Below are 10,000 nucleotides of genomic sequence, written 5' to 3'. Positions count from 1 at the left end.
CATCGCGAACCGAGTACGACGCCCTACCAAGTGCGCCCGCAACCCTGTACAGGGTCACATCTTCACAAGGCTGGCAAGCGGCATTCCGCTGCGCGCGTGCGTCGTCCGAGCAGTTGCGTGATAAACGACCGTGTCGAAAGCCCAAACACCGCCGAGGCCAGTCGCCGCCGCCGCAAGGGCAGCCACGCAGCCTGGCGAGAGGCATCGTCTCGTGTAGCGTCGCCCCCGCCCCAACTGGAGTGGCCCAGTTTTTTGAACGGGACGGGAACTGCGAAGCACTTAGACCGACGGCGGACTACGACGAGAACGCCTTAAGCTTCGCCAACGTTTCGCCAACTCGTGCGGGAGACTTTTTCCGCTTCGCGGCAAGTCGTCGCGCCGTGCTCTCCGCATCAACCGCGTACGCAGCGAACCGCAAACGTCGGGCGCAGCCTCCTCACCTCCCTGCGCTTTGCGCGCGAACGTTCCCTGTTCGCGCGGCAAAGCCTGGAGGAGGCACGGCCCCGCAGCGTGTTCGAGCGCCCGGTCTACGGGACACCCTGCTTACTTCGAGGGCAACAAGCGCAACGCAAGGCTGCGATCTCGCGCACTTTGCGCACGGCTGGAGAAGCTTTGCTGGCCGGCTTTCGCTCCTCGTGTTTACCGTGCGTTAAAGTTGCGCGTCCGTGGCTCTCGCAGCTCTTGCGCGCCCGGTCGCAGAGAGGAGTACGCAACCTCGACCGCACTTTCCCTGCAGGCTTCCTTCCGACTCGAAGTCCTGCGGCGGTCTCAACGAGGTGCCACATCCTCAATGCAGTCGGTCGCCCCCGTTTCGGTTGGGCTCTGGCACGACGGTCGCCACCGTCTCGCCCTTGAGTGGCCGCTGTTGGCGCTCGCTGTGAGGTGTTCAGCGTGCTGTCCGTGTTGCCGACGCGGTCAAAACGAGTCGACGGCTCACGTTCCCTTGTGCGCCGAAGGCTCTCTTGATATGTGATCCGACCCTCAGACAGACGAAGCCAAGGGAAGACCCAAGGCCGCAATGTGCGTTCAAAGAATCAGTGCTCAGTGTGTCCTGCAATTCACACCAAGTCTCGCAGCTGGCTGCGTTCTTCATCGACCCGAGAACCGAGTGATCCACCGCTTAGAGTCGTGAAAAAGTGTTTGTTCAATTCCGTACAGTCAAAACCAAACGTTTCTGGCACTCGGCCAAACAGTGGCCAAGAAGGGCGCTTTTCAGCGCACGCTTGGACTCCAAAACTCTGCCGCGCCTTTTTCGGCTGCCGCAAATCGAGCAAACGGTGTGTTTCGGACGGCGTTTCGCTTCCGCTACTTGCGAGTGCTTTCGTGGTCCACCCCTCTATAAATACTCGGGAGGCGTCGAAGCCGGTTCTCCAAGCCGGACCCGTAGGTATCGTTGTGTGCTCGCTCTCATTGGCCCGCCTAACCAGAAAATGCCTGCGGTACACCCATTTGGATAAGAGTGCACGCAGATGCGGGCCTCGACGGCTACACATTTCCTCGGGCGGCCGCCTCCCGGCCTCCGTGGAGCGCGGGATGCACGGTCCCATCGACAAGCCTCTCCCGTTTTTACCGTGGCGTCGCGGTTCACCACGGCGGGCGGGTCGGTCTCCTCCGCATAAAAAGGGGGACCCCCGCTTTTTGTTCCACGAAATCGCACAAGCTTTTTTCGCATCCACGGTTTGCCACCGCACACCAAAATGCCGATCCGGCTGCCTACTTTAGCCAACAGGTGGAGCCAGGCGCGCCGTACTTGCGCGGCACTTCCCACGTCCACCGAAGTCGGTGCCAAGGACCACTTTCGGCGCCGGAGCCGCGTACGAGCCTACTCGAGGCGGAAGAACGAAGCCAGCAAGGGCCTGGCCGCAAGTGCGTTCAATTGTCGGGACGTCCAAGTCCCTCGTTCTTCCGTGCTTCCTCTTTCGGCAAGTCGTTGCGGCACCTTCCCAAAGCGCGCAGACCCGCTAATCGCGACGAGCGCGACGTGGCCGTGCCGCCTTTCCCTCGGCAGCAAGCAAAACGCCTGGCAACGTCGACGCTCCCCTAACCGCGATCTCGCACCGTGTTTCGTGTGGCGAATTCAAAAGCCGGCCGGCGCTGCTGCAACCATTACGGTCGGTACGCATACGCCGCGGAGGGCGGGACGGTCATCGGAGCGTGCGGTTCCTCCATCGAGTACTGCGCACCTCGGCCGTCGCATCGCCGTGCCATGACCGGCCGCGCGTCAACGCGAACCGGTGCCAGCGAGATCCCTCGCCTGCAAGAACCGACCGGCAGCCTCCGTCACCCGAGGACGCGGAGGCGCTTGCCGCGGACGGCGGGACGGTATGCACTGGTGCACAGCGGACCCGTCACATCGCCAGTTCCTTGACCGACCGCCGACGCTTGTGCCGTTCCTCTCGTACTTGGCAGTCGCCGCGCGATTGTCGGGTCTCGTTCTTGCACGCTCGAACGGTCGGGAGGGCACTCGGCTGGCGTTTCGGGAACGCGCAGCCTCGCCTTCTACCGACGTAACCACGACTCGCCGTTCGCGCTCCGCCGCTCCTGTTTACAGTACTAGGCGGTCCCGCAGCGGTCGGGTCGCGCATTTCGAGCGCTTCGAGCCACGGTGCAGTGGCGGGTCGAAAGCCGACCTATGAGTGCGTTGCGCCGTTTGTACCCGCGTCCGCCACCTGGCCGACCGTCCAAGGTCGCGGTGTTGGCGTCCGCTGGGCGCAACAATTTGTCACGGGGTGCCGCTCCACATTCAGGCAGCCCCGTGGGGAAAAGCCGACCCCGCGTCCAAACGGGGTCAGCGGCAGAAAGTGTCGGGCGCAGACGCAGCTGAGGCGCTCACCCTTCACAATCCGTTAATGATCCTTCCGCAGGTTCACCTACGGAAACCTTGTTACGACTTTTACTTCCTCTAAATGATCAAGTTTGGTCATCTTTCCAACAGACCGGCGCAACCGAAAGGCCGCGCCGGACATCGGTCCGAAGACCTCACTAAATCATTCAATCGGTAGTAGCGACGGGCGGTGTGTACAAAGGGCAGGGACGTAATCAACGCGAGCTTATGACTCGCGCTTACTGGGAATTCCTCGTTCAAGGGGAACAATTGCAAGCCCCTATCCCAATCACGAAAGAAGTTCCACGGGTTACCCAGTCTTTTCAGACAGGGATAAAGACACGCTGCTTCCTTCAGTGTAGCGCGCGTGCGGCCCCGGACATCTAAGGGCATCACAGACCTGTTATTGCTCTGTTTCGTGCGGCTAGGAGCCGCTTGTCCCTCTAAGAAGGTTGTAAGGTGCTGGGAACCCCGCACCTATTTAATAGGCTAGAGTCTCGTTCGTTATCGGAATTAACCAGACAAATCGCTCCACCAACTAAGAACGGCCATGCACCACCATCCACCGAATCAAGAAAGAGCTCTCAATCTGTCAATCCTCCCAGTGTCCGGGCCGGGTAAGTTTTCCCGTGTTGAGTCAAATTAAGCCGCAGGCTCCACTCCTGGTGGTGCCCTTCCGTCAATTCCTTTAAGTTTCAGCTTTGCAACCATACTTCCCCCGGAACCCAAATACTTTGGTTTCCCGGAAGCTGCCCGCCGAGTCATTTGAGTAACTCAGGCGGATCGCTGGTTGGCATCGTTTATGGTCAGAACTAGGGCGGTATCTGATCGCCTTCGAACCTCTGACTTTCGTTCTTGATCAATGAAAACATTCTTGGCAAATGCTTTCGCAGTAGTTCGTCTTGCGACGGTCCAAGAATTTCACCTCTAGCGCCGCAATACGAATGCCCCCGTCCGTCCCTCTTAATCATTACCTCGTATTCCAAAAACCAACAGAACAGAAACGAGGTCTTGTTCTATTATTCCATGCAAGTTTATTCAGGCGACTCGCCTGCGTTGAGCACTCTAATTTTTTCAAAGTAAAAGCACCGGCCATCTCGAGGCACACAATGAAGTGCACCAAGAAAGAACCGGCATGATGTTCAGTCCGAGCCGTCGCATCGGGTAGATGCACTACTCGTCTGGAACTGAGATCCAACTACGAGCTTTTTAACCGCAGCAGCTTTAGTATACGCTATTGGAGCTGGAATTACCGCGGCTGCTGGCACCAGACTTGCCCTCCAATTGATCCTCGTTAAAGGATTTAGAGTGTACTCATTTCAATTACGGGGCCTCAAAAGAGTCCCGTATTGTTATTTTTCGTCACTACCTCCCCGTGCCGGGAGTGGGTAATTTGCGCGCCTGCTGCCTTCCTTGGATGTGGTAGCCGTTTCTCAGGCTCCCTCTCCGGAATCGAACCCTGATTCTCCGTTACCCGTAACAACCATGGTAAGCAAGTAACCTACCATCGAAAGTTGATAAGGCAGACACTTGAAAGAAACGTCGCCGGCTCGTGGCCATGCGATCAGCACAAAGTTATCCAGAGTCACCACACAATACGGGCCGAAACCCGATCGATCTTGGTCTAATAAAAGCACCCGTTACCCAAAGGGCTCCAGGCTCACTGCATGTATTAGCTCTAGAATTGCCACAGTTATCCAAGTAGGAAGAAACGATCTAAGGAACCATAACTGATTTAATGAGCCATTCGCGGTTTCGCCTTATTTCGGCATGTACTTAGACATGCATGGCTTAATCTTTGAGACAAGCATATGATTACTGGCAGGATCAACCAGGTAATCGTTCGACTGCGCGTCCGTCCTCGCCCTCGGCGGGCCGGACGCAGTCTGTGTGCGGCGGAGGCCACCTTCAGGCGCCCCAACACGCTTATTTTGCACTCCGAGATGACGGCGTTCGAGCTCGCTACGGCACAACCTTCCCGAAAGACGAGTGGGAGCCGTGCGGCAAGAAGCACGTTCATGCTCGCTCTTTTTCGTTGCATCGACTCGGTCGCGCCGTGCGGGTTGCCCAAGCCCGCTGCACTGTCGGTGGACCGGCCGGAACTAGCAACGGAGCCGAGACTGCAAAGCCGCCAGACGACGGGTCACGCCCGCGTCTTCGGCGCTTTCGCATCTGAATCGCCCGAGGACGACACGGAACACACCTCGATATCGTGGTAAAACGGCACCGTCCGACAACCAGCCCCTAACGCATCAAGCGGATGAGGCTGCAGACGACTGCCGTGGATTCCCCTGGAGCAGACCCGAGGACACGCTTGACGAGGCCGAAGCCCGCCGCATATCAGACACCCGGTCGCTTTCGCGTACGCCGCTCACGAGAACCCCCACATAATAGCAGCGATAAGTACCCAGACCTCCTTGGGCCCTAATACGAGCGTACTCGAGAAAATTTCACCGCGGGTGTGCCCCGAAACGTGTGGCATGTTGAGCGTGCCACAAGTCTACGTCGCTCTCAAACCCGCCGAGGTCGTAGAATTTGCGACCCTACTCACGAAATTCCCACCGAGGATACGGCCGCAAACGTACCGCACCTTGGGTAGGCCACGAGTTTGTGCAACACTACGCTGACGGCACAGCACCGAGGTCGTGCGCGCACGCACGGGAAAATTCCGCCGCGGTTTCTGCCGAAAACGTGAGGCACCACGACTCTCCGCAAGTTCGCGTCGACTGCGAAAGACCGAAGTCGTGAACGACGTGTCCGCTACTCGCCGCCGACACGCTGGACACCAAACGTACAACGACTCGACGGCGTCGTAGAGGCCCACGACGCGGTTTTCCTTAACGACGTCTCGGCGTGGCACCGACAGGTTAGAACGGCCGACCAACGTTCCCTGTCCGCCGTTCGGCTCAGTCGAAGGGCTCGGCGACTTCGGCAACGCTGCGAAGCCGCACGGTGACGCACGCCATGTCCCCATTTTTTTTTTTCTTTCTGCGTCTGCCGGGGTGCCCCTATAATAGCAGCGATAAGCACCCAGACCGCCGTGGGTCGCTCGCCCCGGCTGACGTGGTTTTTCGTACTCCTGCGGCGGTCGCCGTCAAGCACGTCCAAATACGCTACTTTCGTGGGCGCATTCACGCTCTTTCGCTTCGCCGGAGTGCCAGCACTCACTCTGCCAAAAACGGCGAACATCCGAGCGGCGGTTCCCACTTTTGCGTCGGCGTCGCAAACCCCGCCCCGGCAGACGAGGTTTGCCGTACTCGTGCGACGGTGGCCGGCGGGCACGTCGAAAGACGCCGATATCGTGCGCGAATTGGCGCACCTTGGCTTCACCGGAGTGCCGCCACTGACTCCTCCAAAAACGGCGAAGATCCGAGCGGCGCTTCCCACTTTCGCATCGGCGTCCCGAACTCCGCCCCGGCTGACGCGGTTTACCGTACTCGTGCGACGGTCGCCGGCGAGCACGTGGAAAGACGCCGATATCGTGCCCGAATCGGCTCCGTTCGGCTTCGCCGGAGTGCCAGCACTGGCTCGGCGAAAGACGACGAACATCCGAGCGACGGTTCTCACTATTGCGTACGCGTCGCAAACCCCGCCCCGGCAGACGCACTTTGCCGTACTCGTGCGACGGTCGCCGGCGAGCACGTAGAAAGACGCCGATATCGTGCCGGAATCGGCCCCGTTTGGCTTCGCCGGAGTGCCAGCACTCACTCGGCCACAAACGGCGAACATCCGAGCGGCGGTTCCCACTTAGCCGTCGGCGTCCCGAACTCCGCCCCGGCAGACGCGGTTGCCGAGCTCGTGCGACTAGCGACCGCGAAGCCGTCTCGCGACGCCGCTTTCGTGCGCGGCTCCCACTGCGACCTGGGTCACCCGAGGTCGACGAGCAAAAAAGAATGTCGAAAAAAATTTTTTTTTTTTTTGCGTCTGCCGGGGTGCCCCTATAATAGCAGCGATAAGCACCCAGACCGCCATGGGTCGCTCGCCCCGGCTGACGTGGTTTTTCGTTTTCCTGCGGTGGTCGTCGTCAAGCACGTCCAAACACGCCACTTTCGTGGGCGCATTCGCGCTCTTTCGCTTCGCCGGAGTGCCAGCACTCACTCTGCCAAAAACGGCGAACATCCGAGCGGCGGTTCCCACTTTTGCGTCGGCGTCGCAAACCCCGCCCCGGCAGACGAGGTTTGCCGTACTCGTGCGACGGTGGCCGGCGGGCACGTCGAAAGACGCCGATATCGTGCGCGAATTGGCGCACCTTGGCTTCACCGGAGTGCCGCCACTGACTCCTCCAAAAACGGCGAAGATCCGAGCGGCGCTTCCCACTTTCGCATCGGCGTCCCGAACTCCGCCCCGGCTGACGCGGTTTACCGTACTCGTGCGACGGTCGCCGGCGAGCACGTGGAAAGACGCCGATATCGTGCCCGAATCGGCTCCGTTCGGCTTCGCCGGATTGCCAGCACTGGCTCGGCGAAAGACGACGAACATCCGAGCGACGGTTCTCACTATTGCGTACGCGTCGCAAACCCCGCCCCGGCAGACGCACTTTGCCGTACTCGTGCGACGGTCGCCGGCGAGCACGTAGAAAGACGCCGATATCGTGCCGGAATCGGCCCCGTTTGGCTTCGCCGGAGTGCCAGCACTCACTCGGCCACAAACGGCGAACATCCGAGCGGCGGTTCCCACTTAGCCGTCGGCGTCCCGAACTCCGCCCCGGCAGACGCGGTTGCCGAGCTCGTGCGACTAGCGACCGCGAAGCCGTCTCGCGACGCCGCTTTCGTGCGCGGCTCCCACTGCGACCTGGGTCACCCGAGGTCGACGAGCAAAAAAGAATGTCGAAAAAAATTTTTTTTTTTTTTTGCGTCTGCCGGGGTGCCCCTATAATAGCAGCGATAAGCACCCAGACCGCCATGGGTCGCTCGCCCCGGCTGACGTGGTTTTTCGTTTTCCTGCGGTGGTCGTCGTCAAGCACGTCCAAACACGCCACTTTCGTGGGCGCATTCGCGCTCTTTCGCTTCGCCGGAGTGCCAGCACTCACTCTGCCAAAAACGGCGAACATCCTAGTGGCGGTTCCCACTTTTGCGTCGGCGTCGCCAACCCCGCCCCGGCATACGCGGTTTGCCGTACTCGTGCGGCGGTGGCCGGCGGGCACGTCGAAAGACACCGATATCGTGCGCGAGTCGATGCTTCTTGGTCTCGCAGGAGGGCCGCCACTCACTCCTGCAAAAACGGCGAAGATCCGAGCGGCGCTTCCCACTTTTTCGTCGGCGTCGCAAACCTCGCCCCGGCAGACGCGCTTTGCCGTACTCGTGCGACGGTCGCCGGCGAGCACGTCGAAATACGCCGATATCGTGCCCGAATCGGCCCCGTTTCGCTTCGCCGGAGTGCCAGCACTCGCTCGGCCAAAGACGACGAACATCCGAGCGACGGTTCCCACTATTGCGTACGCGTCGCGAACCCCGCCCCGGCAGACGCGGTTTGCCGTACTCGTGCGGCGGTGGCCGGCGGGCACGTCGAAAGACGCCGATATCGTGCACGAATTGGCGCTCCTTGGCTTCACCGGAGTGCCAGCACTCACTCGGCCAAAAACGGCGAACATCCGAGCAGCGGTACCCACTTAGCCGTCGGCATCCCGAACTCCGCGCCGGCTGACGCGGTTGCCGAGCTCGTGCGACTAGCGACCGCGAACGCGTCTCGCGACGCCGCTTTCGTGCGCGGCTCCCATTGCGACCTGGGTTACCCGAGCTCGACCAGCAAAAAAGAAGGTCGAAAATTTTTTTTTTTTTTTCTGCGTCTGCCGGGGTGCCCCTATAATAGCAGCGATAAGCACCCAGACCGCCGTGTGTCGCTCGCCCCGGCTGACGTGGTTTTTCGTACTCCTGCAGCGGTCGCCGTCACGCACGTCCAAATACGCCACTTTCGTGGGCGCATTCGCGCTCTTTCGCGTCGCCGGAGTGCCAGCACTCACTCTGCCAAAAACGGCCAACATCCGAGCGGCGGTTCCCACTTTTGCGTCGGCGTCGTAAACCCCGCCCCGGCAGACGCGGTTTGCCCTACTCGTGCGACGGTCGCCGGCGAGCGCGTCGAAAGACGCCGATATCGTGCGCTAATTGGCGCTCCCTGGCTTCTCCGGAGTGCCGCCACTCACTCCTCCAAAAACGGCGAAGATCCGAGCGGCGTTCTCCACTTTCGCATCGGCGTCCCGAACTCCGCCCGGGCTGACGCGGTTTACCGTACTCGTGCGACGGTCGCCGGCGGGCACGTCGAAAGACGCCGATATCGTGCCGTAATCGGCCCCGTTTGGCTTCGCCCGTGTGCCAGCACTCACTCGGCCAAAAACGGCGAACATCCGAGCAGCGTTTCCCACTTTCGCATCGGCGTCCCGAAGCCCGCCCCGGCAGACGCGGTTTGCCCTACTCGAGCGACGGTCGCCGGCGATCACGTCGAAAGGCGCCGAATTCGTGCACGAATCGATGCTTCTTGGTCTCGCAGGAGGGCCGCCACTCACTCCTGCAAAAACGGCGAAGATCCGAGTTGCGCTTCCCACTTTTTCGTCGGCGTCCCGAACTACGCCCCGGCTGACGCGGTTTACCGTACTCGTGCGACGGTCGCCGGCGGGCACTTCAAAATACGCCGATTTCGTGGGCGCATTCACGCTGTTTCGCTTCCCCGGAGTGCCAACACTCACTCTGCCGAAAGCGGCGATCATCCGAGCGGCGGTTCCCACTTTTGCGTCGGCTTCGCAAACGGCGCCCCGGCAGACGCGCTCGTGCGACGTACTCGTGCGACGGTCGCCGGCGAGCACGTCGAAAGACGCCGATATCGTGCTCGAATCGACCCCGTTTCGCTTCGCCGGAGTGCTGCCAGTCACGGCGCAGAAAACGGCGAACAAGTGTTTTTTTTTTTTTTTTCCTAGAATTTGTGTTATAGAAGGCACATTTGATATCGGACGATAATTTTCAACTTTATCACGCGCACCGATTTTCGTGTAGAGGTTTGCAAGTTTATGGGAATTTCTCCACTTGGAATAATGCGATTTAGTAGTACTACGAGAACTTCATGGATGTACTCAAGGGTACGGGGCAAGTCAGTTACGTCAACACCTGCAGATTTTTTACACTTCAAACTGAAAATTGTTGGTTGTGAGTCCTCGTGTGATATTAAAGGCCGATTCGCTAACACATA

At 60.0% G+C, this 10,000-nt stretch overlaps 2 non-coding genes across 2 annotated transcripts; both read right to left on the bottom strand.

The window, feature by feature from the left end:
* Positions 1–975: 975 nt before the first annotated feature.
* Positions 976–1,128, bottom strand: LOC142794742 (5.8S ribosomal RNA). The gene has a single exon (XR_012892581.1). It is a non-coding gene; the product is annotated as a 5.8S ribosomal RNA (ribosomal RNA).
* A 1,719-nt stretch (positions 1,129–2,847) lies between these two features.
* Positions 2,848–4,662, bottom strand: LOC142794752 (small subunit ribosomal RNA). The gene has a single exon (XR_012892591.1). It is a non-coding gene; the product is annotated as a small subunit ribosomal RNA (ribosomal RNA).
* Positions 4,663–10,000: the final 5,338 nt, after the last annotated feature.

The sequence above is a fragment of the Rhipicephalus microplus genome, unplaced genomic scaffold (genome assembly GCF_043290135.1).
Source record: "Rhipicephalus microplus isolate Deutch F79 unplaced genomic scaffold, USDA_Rmic scaffold_492, whole genome shotgun sequence".
In the NCBI taxonomy this organism is placed as follows: domain Eukaryota; kingdom Metazoa; phylum Arthropoda; class Arachnida; order Ixodida; family Ixodidae; genus Rhipicephalus; species Rhipicephalus microplus.
This window is presented reverse-complemented; position numbering and strand designations above follow the sequence as displayed.